We start from the raw sequence: 13,002 nt of genomic DNA, 5'->3' as shown, positions 1-13,002 counted from the left end.
TGAGCTGTGGTGCAGGTCACAGATGCAGCTCAGATCCCGAGTTGCTGTGGTTCTGGTATAGGCCGGCGGCTACAGCTCTGATTTGACCCCTAGCCTGGGAACCTCCATATGCCATGGGAAGCAGCCCTAGAAAAGACAAAAAGTCAAAAAAAAAAAAGAAGAAGATGTGGTATGTATGTGTTTGTGTGTGTATATGTATGTGTGTATATATATATATATATATACACACACACATATGTATATGTACACACACGCACCACTCAGCCATAAAAAAGAATCACTTGTGACAGAACATGATGGAAGACAGTATGAGAAAAGGAAGATATAGATGTGACTGGGTCACTTTACTGCACAGCAGAAATTGACAGAACACTATAAATCAACCATAATTTAACAAAAATTTTAAAGATGTGGTACATACATATCATAGACTACTCAGCCATGAAAAAGAACAAAATGATGCCATTTACAGCAACGTGGATGCAACTAGAGGTTCTCATACTAAGTGAAGTAAGAAAGAGAAAGACAAATACCATATGATATCACTTATATGTAGAATCTAAATTATGGCACAAATGAACCTATCTAAAAAACAGAAATAGGAGTTCCCGTTGTGGCGCAGTGGTTAACGAATCCTACTGGGAACCATGAGGTTTCGGGTTCGATCCCTGGCCTTGCTCAGTGAATTAAGGATCCGGCGTTGCCATGAGCTGTGGTGTAGGTTGCAGACGAGGCTCGGATCCTGCATTGCTGTGGCTGTGGCGTAGGCCAGCAGCTATGGCTCCGATTTGACCCCTAGCCTGGGAATCTCCATATGCCATGGGAGTGGCCCAAGAAATGGCAAAAAGACAAAAAAAAAAGCAGAAATAATGGAAACAACCTAAGTGTCCATCAACAGACAAATGGATTAAGCAGATGTGGTATATATATACACACAATGGAATACTACTCAGACATAAAAAAGAACAAAATAATGCCACTTGCAGCAACATGGATGGAACTAGAGACTCTCATACTAAGTGAAGTAAGTCACAAAGAGAAAGACAAACACCATATGATATCACATATCTGGAAGTTAATATATGGCACAAACGAACCCTTCCACAGAAAAGAAACTCAAGGACTTGGAGAACAGAGTTGTGGTTGCCGGGAGAGGGAGAGAGGGGTGGACTGGGAGTCTGGAGTTAATAGATGCAAACTACTGCATTTGCGGTGGATAAGCACTGAGATCCTGCTGTACAGCAGAGGGAACTCTATCCAGTCACTTGTGATGGAGCATGATGGAGGATAATGCGAGAAAAATAATGTACATGTGTTCACACACACACACACACACACATACTGTAAATCAACTATAATGGAGAAGATAAAAATCATAAAAAAAAAATCAGTGATAGACTCAAAGACATAGAGAACAGACTTGTGGTTGCCAATGGGAAAGGGAGAGTGATGGACTGGGAGTTTGAGATTAGGAGATGCAAACTATTACATTTAGAATGAATAAACAAGAAGGTCCTACTGTATAGCACAGGGAACTGTATCTAATCTCCTTAACGCACTAAGCGAAGCCAGGGATTGAACCCGCAACCTCATGGTTCCTAGTCGGATTCGTTTCTGCTGCGCCACAACAGGACTCCTATATAGACCATCATGGAAAACAATATTTTTAAAAAGAATAGAAGAAATGTACAGTAGAAATTGGACAACATTGTAAATCAACTTTAATAAAAAAAAATTTTAATGCCACAGAGCTCACTGTTCATACTAAGATTTCAGCCATTTTTCTTGAATAAACAACTCTTGGTTTACTTCAAGCCTTTGGTTAATTTACAAAGTTCTAAAAAAGTTGATTCTGAAAATTTTAGCACGTTTTCTCATTGCTCTATTTTTTTGCCTTTTTCTGCCTTTTGTTGGTGGGGGGGCTTTTTAGGACCACCCCTGTAGCATATGGAAGTTCCCAGGCTAGAGGTGGAGTCAGAGCTGTAGCTGCTGGCACGCAGCACAGCCACAGCAATGTGGGATCCAAGGCACATCTGCAACTACACCACAGTAACACCAGATCCCCAACCCACTGAGCAAGCCCAGGGATCGAATCTGCATCCTCTTGGGTACTCGTCAGGTTGATAACCCGCTGAGCCACAGTGGGAACTCCCTTCATTGCTCTTAAGGAAGCGAAAATCTTTAGAGGTCTTTTTTCCTGCCACTTTTGCTGATAGCCTTCCATAAACTTTTCTAAGCCAAAAATAATTCAAACCATGACTAAATACAAAAGCACTAGTAGCCAGTCGCCAGCATCATGGGAATGAAGAGTTAGCAGTTGTGAAGTAATAAAGACATAACAAAGAGTCTATGGCTTCTGTGAAACTGCCCCATAAGGCCAAATATCCATTAGTTTCCAACACCTCTTCATCCTCCTTTAATTAAACCTGCTCTCCCTTAAACACCAGCATCAAGATAAATGAGAGTAAACTAATTCAATCTTATTGATTCCCCATTTTTGGTTAATCACTAGAATCACTGTTTTGTTTAACTACTAGAAATTGTTTTCTACTATTTCTAGGTCAAATTTACCTTGACTTGGTTACAATATTTCTGCAGAGAAATGTGCTCTACATTCCAAACCATCATTTTATAAACATTTAAAATCCAAAAGATTTGCTAACAAAAAATTAGCTGTCTGCTGTTAATGGCTGAAGTCAAGACTGTAAAAATTAAGTGGGGTAGGCTAGTGGATGACTGGAGACCTCGGAAAGAAGCAACACTTAAGCTGGATTTTGAAGGATGGAAGAGGAATTAGGAGAATGTGGGGACAGATTAAATGTCCAAAAGCTTCCAGCTCAGAATCCACATACTATGACCTCGGATCAGTGAGCAGACTCTTTGGCCATAGTGGGAAATAATGTGGGAAGGAGATGGAGATTAAATTGAGGGAGATTTGGGGGCTTAAGAAAACAATAGAAACCCTTAAACCACAGGCAAAGAATTTGGACTCCACTTGTAGGACAATGGTTCACAACCATTCTCTGGCTTCCAATCCGCTTGAGAGATGCAATCACGCCCGTATCAGCTAAGGCACACAATTCAAGAGATCCTGAAAGAGGGGAAGAGTCAGTGGCGATGACGTCAGAGGGAGCTCCCGCTGTGGCACAGCAGAAATGAGTCTGACTCGTATCCATGAGGTTGCGGGTTTAATCCCTGGCCTCGCTCAGTGGGTTAAGGATCCAGCATTGCTGTGAGCTGTGCTGTAGGTCGTAGACATGGCTCAGATCCCACGTTGCTGTGGCTGTGACGTAGGCCCGCACCTGTAGCTCTGAACTCCATATGCCGCAGGTGTGGCCCTAAACAGCAAACAAACAAACAAAATGAATGATATCAGAGGAAGGGGTAGTGAGAGACGTGAGGTATTTCAAAAAGCCCACTTGAAATTCTGACCTTCCTTCCCTGCTCCACTCCGCCCCCCCCCCCCCCCCCCGCACCCATGGGAACAAGAAGCCACAGGAGACTTTTAAAGAAAACACTGACTTTTTAAAAGTGTTCATGGCTACTTTTTAAAGTATTTCATGGAGTAATTGCCTAATTGCCTAAACGCTAGACCAGTCTATTTTTGCACTCTCTAAAAGTAGTTAATTCACTGAACACCCATCCCATGGATGCCATCTGTCAAAAACGTTCAGTCCATGTAGGTCTGGGCAATCTCTCATCATATCCCTTTCTGTCAGAGATGCACAAACCATATTAATCAGCCTACTAAAGGATCTAAGACCTCCCACAGTAGAGAAACCTGTCCAGTTTTTTTAACCCAGAGTTCCCCCATACTTATTTGCATACTTATTTGATCACGTATCTTTTTTTTTTTTTTTTTGCTTTTGCTTTCTAGGGCCGCACTAGTGGCACGTGGAGGTTCCCAGGCTAAGGGGTCTAATCGGAGCGACAGCTGCCGGCCTCCACCACAGCCACAGCAAGGCCAGATCCGGGCCACGTCTGCAACCACAGCTCAGGACAACGCTGGATGCTTGCTTAGCCCACTGAGCGAGGCCCGGGACCGAACCCACAAGCGCGCGGTTGCTAGCTGGATTCGTTTCCGCCGCACCACCACGGACCTCCTGATCAGAGATCTTATACCTACGGAGAGCCTAGCGTCCCGCAGGAAAGGGTCGGAAACGCTGGCCGACAGGTTCTGTGCGGTTGGGGCAAGTGGCATGTGGCTCTGTGCCCCCGCGGACCTTCTCGTGCGAGACCATCAGGCCGGAAGGGGCATGTCCTCTGCTCGCCGGAAAGCCCGCTGCCACTGCACCGCCTGGCGCTCTCAGGAGCCTCTTCAGCTGCGCACGCAGAGAAGAACCCCAGCCCAGCCCTCACCCTCCCGGCGAGTCCACCCAAGCGGCTTCCTTCAGCCGGGCTGGGGAAGCACGGCTCCTCAGGCTGTTTCGGGGCCCTCGCCAGCGCCCATCGCTCAGCGAGGAACCAGCGCGGACAACGCGACTTCCTGGGTAACGAAGCACAGAACCGGGAAGGGCTGTGAAGAGCTGCTGAGCGAGGGGCAGAAGAAGAAAGGGGAACAGGCCTGTCTGGGCCTGAGTGAGTTACACGGGCAGCCGAGAAGGAAGACGGAAGAGGAGCCGAGGCCCTCCTCCTCGCCCGCCTCTGCTTCCTCTGCAAACGCCCCCAGCGGGCCTTTTCGCAGCTTCCCCAGCCCCGCTGTAGGCGGCCTTCTCCTTCAAAGCTGTGCTCCGGGCGCCCCCTGCTGGTCCCAATGCAGATTGGATTTGTGCTTCGTTTTGCTTTTTAGGGCTGCACCGGCGGCACTTGGAGGTTCCCAGGCTAGGGGTTGAACCGGAGCTACAGCTGCGCCTACACCACAGGCGCAGCAACGCCAGATCCGAACCACACCTGTGACCTACACCACAGCTCACAGCAGTGCCGGATCCTTAACCCACTGAGCAAGCAAGCCAGGCCAGGGATCGAACCCGCAACCTCATGAATCCTAGTCAGGTTCGTTAACCGCTACCGCTGAGCCACGAAGGGAACTCCTCAACGCAGATTAGATTTCAAACCAACTACAGCCTAATGGTTGAAGTCGGGGTGGCCTGCAGAGATGTCTACCATCCACTCATCCTTTCTTAAACTTGGCTACGCTTCCTAGCAAAGACGAGGGTTAACCTTCTTTGGTACCAGCAACCACCAAAGGGGGGCTGGTAAAAAAGGAAATGGTAAAAAAAACTGCTGTACCCCAAACTGTGAAATCCAGCCCCCCTAAACTGCTTCCACCACTGTGTGAGGTGCCGAAGATTTAAAAATCAGTCCTACTTGGCCTCTACTCTCCGGACACTTCCAGGTTAGAGAGAAGAGATCCAACACATTTCTCAAAAGGAAGAATTTTAGAAAATTTCTGTAACGTGTGCCTTGAATGATGATTCCAATATGTTCACTGAAACTATAAAGAAGCAAACTCAGGGGGAGTTCCCATCCTGGCTCAGTGGTTAACGAATCCAACTAGGAACCATGAGCTTGCAGGTTGAATCCCTGGCCTTGCTCAGTGGGTTAAGGATCCAGCGTTGCCGTGAGCTGTGGTGTAGGCCGGCGGCTACAGCTCTGATTCAACCCCTAGCCTGGGAACCTCCATATGCCTCAGGTGCAACCCTAGAAAATCCAAAAAACAAGAAGCAGCAGCAGCAGCAGCAAACTCAAATAGACCACATTACGCCTTCTTAAATATGCATCTTATTGGATAGGTTTGGTTACATGACATTACAGACTCATACTGGTCACAACAGTCATTCATTGTAGAACACCTGCTGGGGGCCAGACCAAAAACACTCGATGTGTGTTCGTTCACATTATGAATTAGGTTCAGAGATGAGCCTGAGGAAGAAACTGAGGCTCGGAGACGCCAAGATTATACAACCAGCAAGTGGCAAAGTCAGCATTCAGATCCAGATCTGTTCAACTCCAAAGCCCCTTCAACCTCGCCCCGCCTGTCCGGTTACCACAAATACCATTGCTACCTGAGGTCTTCCTCCACCTGCTCGACGACCATTCCGGAAAAGCCTAATGGGGCAAATTCCAGGCGGATTAAAGGTTTAAACATTAAAACAAACAAAAGGAACAGAAGGAAAACCAGGCAATATTTTACATGGAGATAGAAAAGGAAGCCCTAACATCCCAGTCACGTCCACACTGAGCAAAGCCCCACGTGAGGGCGCGAGCCTTAGGGAGCTCACAACACAATGCAGTAGAGGCTATAGGCAAAATAAATTAAATACAGCCAACAGATTTTCCCCATGCCAGAAACAGCCAGTTGGAACACATAACGGAAAACAAGGTCCACTAACGAGAGCACCCCCAAGTACCCCAGAATAAACATTTTAAAATTTGTCAATCCTTGGAGTTCCTGCCGTGGCTCAGGGGTAAGGAACCTGACCAGTATCCACGAGGATACCAGTCAGTGGGTTAAGGATCCAGCCTGTGGTGCAGGCTGGCAGCTAAAGCTCTGATTCGGCCCCTAGCCTGGGAACTTCCATGCGTCGTGGTGAGGCCCTACAAAGACAAAAAAGAAACTGTCCAGCCTTTATGAAGAAAGTTTCAAAGATTTTAGAGGAAGATATAATATAGAACAAATAGAAAGTCAACCTCCTGGTTTTTGAAATAAATATTCCTATAGGAAGAGTCAATACTGACAATCTATTAAATCTCTCCAGTTTGTTAAGTTTAAAAAATAAATTTGCTTTATTGAATCCGTTATTGAACCACTGTGATATCGGCTCAGAAAGAGGCCCATAAATCAACTTTCAAATCCAATTATCAGGCGTACCCGTCATGGCTCAGCGGAAATGAATATGACTAGCAGCCATGAAGACGCAGGTTCGATCCCTGGCCTCACTCAGTGGGTTAAGGACCCAGCGTTGCCGTGAGCTGTGGGGTAGGTCGCAGATGCAGCTCACATCAGGCGTTGCAATGGCTGTGGTATAGGCCAGCAGCTAGAGCTCCGATTTGACCCCTAGCCTGGGAACCTCTGTATGCCGCGGGTGTGGCCCTAAAAAGACAAAAAAATAAAAAATAAAATAATATCCAATTAACAATGTATATGGGGGAATTTATTCTGTGGTAAAAGCGGCATTTCAAGCTACTGAGGAAAGTAGTCAATAGTCTATGAAACACCTGACTGCACATCTGGGAAAATGCAAATTCCTACCTCGTAAGAGACGAGAACAAATTCCAGGCAGATTAAAGGTTTAAACATTAAAACAAACAAAAGGAACAGAAGGAAAAATAGGCAATGTTTTTATATGGAGATAGAAAAGGAAGCCCTGGATTGTCCTGGTGGCTCAGTGGGTAAAGCATCTGGCATTGTCACTGCTGTGGCTCAGTTTCGATCCCTGGGAACTTCCACATGCCACAGGAGGGAAAGGACAGAAAGACAGAGAAGGAGGGAGGGAGGAGGAAGAGAGAAAGAAAGAAACGGGCCATAGTGAAAAGTCTCATTTCTCCTTCCCGAGAGTCCAGCTTCTCACCCCTCTTTCTGCTCCACCCTCCAGATGCTGCCAAGTTACCAGGGAGAGAGGGAAATACCTTGTGCTACCTTATATGACCTGCTGTGGTTTTTCTTCTCAGCTATTCCTTTTTTTTTTTTTTTTTTGTCTTTTTGCCATTTCTTGGGCCGCTCCCGCGGCATATGGAGGTTCCCAGGCCAGGGGTCAAATTGGAGCTGTAGCCACCAGCCTACACCAGAGCCACAGCCACGAAGGATCAGAGCCTCGTCTGCAACCTACACCACAGCTCACGGCAACGCCGGATCCTTAACCCACTGAGCAAGGCCAGGGATCGAATCTGCAACCTCATGGTTCCTAGTCAGATTCGTTAGCCACTGAGCCGCGACAGGAACTCCTCAGCTATTCCTTTTGCATAAAACCAGAAAACAAGGGAAATGGAAGAGGAGGAGGGACAAAGGAGGAAGCACTGGGAAAGAAGGAGAGGATTCCCAGCTCTAAATGTTTCCAAACAGGTTGTGGACACTCCCTGAAGAGAGAGTCTATGGTAACAAAAGGCTGGGGACAGCCGAAGCCAACAGTAATGCCACAAATTGGGAAGAAGGCCTGCTGGGCGGGCAGCCCTCCACCTGGGCTTGCTGGAGTGGCCCCAGGCTGGGGGAGGGCAGGGGGTCGCAGTAAGCCAGCCAGCCAGCCAGCCAGCCCCAGAGCCCCTGCCAGGAGCCGAGGGGTGATGCAGTGCGGTGGTGAGAAGACCCTCGGTCACTGGGGAACCGAGAGCTACTTTCCAGGGGAGGTGAGCTCCAAGAGCTGCTCCCACGTGACAACAGAGTGACAGCATGACAGGCGAGGTGGCCGCATGCTTTGTTGGCCAGAGTCCCCAGACAGCCCCTGAGCCTCCCAAAGCCTCAGACTGGCCGGAGGGAGCAGCAGCAAGTCTCCCCTGCCCGCACCAAGGGCATAAAAGCGGCTGGCAGAGAACTAGAATGGAGGCTCCTGGTAGACTATGCAAACTGACCGCCAGGGGCAGGCAGAAGACAAACATCAGCAGCAGATGCCACCTTCAAGAGGCCAAGGTTATGAATGTGGAGCGCTCCCCCTCCACCGAGGTCCTCGCGCACAGGCGGCACCCCGTGGAGAAAGGAGAGAACGGGCGAATCCCGAGTTCACCGAGGAAACCTCCCGTTGACAAGGCTAAGCTCAAAACAAATATCAGATAATATGAGGTTCACAAAAAAGATAGCTTTTTTTTTTTTCATTTTTAAGGAGTTCCCTGGTGGCCTAACAGTTAAGGATCTGATGTTGTCACTGCTGTGGCTCAGGTGTGACCCCTCACCCAGGAACTTCAGCAGGCTGAGGACATGGGAACAAAAAAAAAAAAAAAAAAGATAAGAGTTGTGTTACAAATTACATTTTCTGTTGCCGTACGCCTGAATTTGTGGGCTGTGCAAGGCTAACCCACCACACTCGCTTGAGAGGACTGTCTCCCCATGACGAGGTGACACTGAGAGGGGGACGACCCCACATCCACTTCTCCAACTATTGGCTGCTTGTTGTCGTTACTGCAGCTCATGATTTCACTGCCCAGTGGCTTTCAGCCCCACGATTTACGAAACAGAAGGAGCAACACAAGTGTGGCCAAGTTCATTAAGCTTAGTTTTACTGTAAGAAAGAACATACCAACGCATGACCTCAGAATCCACGTATTTCATTTTCCCACATCTAAGTAATGTAACCAGTGCTCGTAATTCAGTCATCCCACCTGTAACGCAAGATATTATCCCCAAGTTGATTCACGATTTCCTTTACATAAAAGGATAAATGATTCAACCAAGCATTTTTCCCAGGAGCTATATAGTCTAGACCAGTTTTGCTGCTTGCTTGTCAAATCCAATTTGACTGCACTGAGTTAAAATAAACTCAATCGACTACCTGTCTTCACCTCGTGCCAGGCACCCCAGAAGGCCATCAATTATTTTTCCTTTAAATTTATACCATTAGGAACAAACCAGTAATTCCCATCACCATAAAAACCTTATCACCATAAAAACTGCAACCACACATCTACAGTATGCTGCATAATTATTTAATTTAAACTGGACGACTATCCCCATTTTACAGATTGGCACATGGAGTCTAGAAAGGTTAAGTTACGGCAAAGGCACAGAGTAAACGGCCGTGCCTGTATCTTGGATCCAAGGGTCCGACTTCTTTCCACTCTGCCACAACCCCTTGCCAATGGAAACATCTAAGCCTATCTGAAATTTAGTCTTTAAAACATTCTCGTCCAGGAACTCAAGGTCTAGGACTCCCCCGCCTCTCAAATCCTGCCCCCGCTGCCGCACACCCTGCCTCTGCCCCACACCCTCAGCCAACCCGGAGCGCAGTGCCCACGTCCAAGCCGCCACAGCTGCTCCCTCTGCCTGCCCTGCGCCACCGTCCGCCACCCCGGCCCTGACTGCGGAAACCCCGCTTCTGCTCCCGGGAGAGTCAGCGGCCTCCGCGCCAGCTGGGGCGACGCCTTCACCTTGGCCTCGCGGCGACCGCCCATCCCGAGGCTGGCACTTGTCTGCACGTGCCTCCGTGACCACCACCAGACCATGCCCTCCCCCACGTCAGGGTCTGCAGCCTCGGCCTCCGCACACGCGTCCGTCCAGGCGCCCGGCGAGCGCATGGGGGCTTCAGCAAATGCTCGCTGAGCTAACGCACGGGTTTTATTTTAAGTCGAGGTCTCTCTTTTACGTGTCCTAGACTGTGGCTGAATCCCATGTAGGTCAACACGGTGAAGTAACTGGCTCCTACGTGACTTTAAGGACGACCACGAAAAAGGCGTCACTCACCCGAAGCCACTTGTTCCAGAAACCTCGTCGGGGCCTCATCATAGCCCCCTACCCCGCGCCGGCCCCGCCTCCCTCCCTGCCAATCACTCGCTCCCCCGCCCCGCGCACCGGCCCCGCCTCCCTCCCTGCCAATCACTCGCTCCCCGCGCCTGCGCAGACACCACCCTCTCGCGCAGCCCCGCCCCAGTCACCGCCCCGAGGCTGTCGCGGGCGGTTGGGACCGCGGAGCCTTTCCTTCGCCGGCCGCCCGCGATGCCGATCACCTACAGCTGCATCGCACGTGGCCGAGCGGTCCTAGCGGAGCTGGCCCTGACCGGCGGCTCATACCAGGTACCCCTGCGGCGGCACTTCGGCCTTCGCCGGTTCCACCCGCCGCTCGGGCCTCGGCGCTGAGGGGCTGCCCTGAGCGGGCTGTGGGGGCGCGAGGCCCCGCCCCCGAGAGCGGCCTGTCCAGTGAGACGGGGAATCCCTGCCCCGAGCCGCTCCCGCTCCGAACGGCAGAGCCGCCAGCGCGCCGCCCAGCGGTTGGGGTTGGTGCTGCACGCCACCTGTTTGGCGGTCGCTTCCTGTTTCATTCCAGAGACCCTTCAAGATGTTCTCTCCCCCCCCCAGACATGGCCTGCGATTCAACGCACATTTATTGAATACATGTTAGTCGCACAATCCCGGAGTAAAGGTATGAGGGATGCAACAATGAAGAGAAGGCGGCGCCTGGAGTTGTCACTTCAGGAGCACGTTGTCCATTTATACCCAAAGGCTGCATTCAGATGTCTTACTGTGTAAAAAGTATTTCCGTGTAGGTGGATCAAGATTGCTACTCTAGCATTCTGGAAAGGTGACTGCTTGCCAGCCACAGAGGAGGTGGTGTTCGGGTGCTTGGCTTAGAAGCATTACACATTAGCTATAGCCTGGCACGGGGAAGGGGAATGGGCACTCTATGCAGAGGGAACAGCATGGTGTGTTTGGGGAACCTCCAAACACAGTGTGGCTGGAGCAGAGTCACAGTATGTAGGTACTAAAGATGAGGTCAGAAAAGTGGACCAAGAATTAATGAAGGGTCTTATATGCAGTTTGTTTTCTTATCCTAGAGAAACCAGGGAGCAATTAAAGATTTACAGTAGAAGAACAGCAAAATCTGATCCATCTTCTGGGAGATTTGGTCTAGTTTCAATAGAGAAGGTGGATTGGAGGGAAGAGAACCAGCTAGAAGGATATCGTTGTTGTTTATCTAGGACCTCAGGGCCTGAGCTCAGGCAATGGCCTGCAGCAGGAAAGGGGGACAGGGGCAGATCCTGAAGAGACTTTGGAAAATAACCTTCAGGAGTTAATGACTGGGCGAATATGTGGGATAGGGATCAGGGCCATGCCGAGGCTGAGCCTCAACTTTTTCTTTTTTTTTAATCTTCCCCCCCCCAGCTCTATTGAGATATAATTGACATATAACATTGTATAAGGTGTACAATGTGAAGATTTGTCAAAATTTTTTTCTTAGGCGACATTAAACATGATAGAAACTACATACAGAGGAGCAGGATTGTGAGGGAAGGAGTCAGAGGAAATGCAGGGGAGGAGGAGGGGAGTACAGCTTGTTGCCAGTTAGAAATAGCCAGTACGTGTATATTTATTCCTCCACCTTACTTCCAAAACAAGTCATGAAAATGGCCAATAGGTAGCCCTCAGAGGGTCAGAGCTAACAGTTAAAGATGCTTGAGGTCGGCGAGACGGCCCGAGAAGAGTCTAGAGAAGAGCAGCAAAAGGCAGAACTCTGCTGGGAATGGCGAAGAGAAGTGGGTCCCCATATGAGAGCCATGAGGTTCTGAAGGCCAAGAGAAGCAAATTGCAAGAATGTCTAAGCCCCAGGGAGGTTGAAGAAAACCTACAAGGTGTTCATTGGACTCATCCGTTAGGTGACACGAGAGGTAGAGGCAGAAGCCAGATTGCGTTAGGCCACGCGAGTGGGAAATGAGGGAGTAGAGAGCGTGCAGTTCTTTGCAGAGTTTAGAAAGAGAATGAGATGGGGTGAAAATAAGAAGCATAGTCCGGGAAAGGGCTTCGTTTTTTAATACAAGAAAACACGTGCATCGCCTAATGGAGGGGAGAAGAGGCTGAAGACTAAAGGCTCAGGGGTGGAGAAAGACCTGAAGGAGCACAAAAGAATGGAATCCAGGGTGGCAGTCGAGGTGTGCGCCTTGGGTTAGAGGAATCCAGGGTGGGTGGCAGTCGAGATGCGAGTCTTGGATTAGAGGAAGGCGTCTTTCTCTTGGGGAAAGAGGGGTTGTGGATATAGACCTGGAACCTGGTCTCTGGGGCTCTCCTCTGTGCCCGGCCCTTAAATGCTGTGTTTCTCAGTGTTCTGTCTTCAGCCCTCTTTTAACTTGACACATTCATTCACACCCACGGACCCCTTTACTTTGATGACTGCCCACTCCCCTTCCAAAGTAGTCTCCCTCTACGGTTAGGTTGCCTGATAGACGTTCAAGCATGTCGTGTCCAGCACTAACTTAATTCTTTCCCAGCAGATGCCTCCCCGTGTGTGTCTAATCCTGCTGCATAGTTCTGCCGAGCCATGCAAGCTGGAAACGGGGCACCTCCCATCTTTCCCTTTTCTTCACCCTCACATTTGTCCTTTGCCACCAGGCTCTATCAACTCCCATCTCCTGAGTGTGTCTTGAATC

Source organism: Phacochoerus africanus, chromosome 10, assembly GCF_016906955.1.
Source record: "Phacochoerus africanus isolate WHEZ1 chromosome 10, ROS_Pafr_v1, whole genome shotgun sequence".
Lineage (NCBI taxonomy): Eukaryota > Metazoa > Chordata > Mammalia > Artiodactyla > Suidae > Phacochoerus > Phacochoerus africanus.
Note: the sequence above shows the minus strand (reverse complement) of the source record.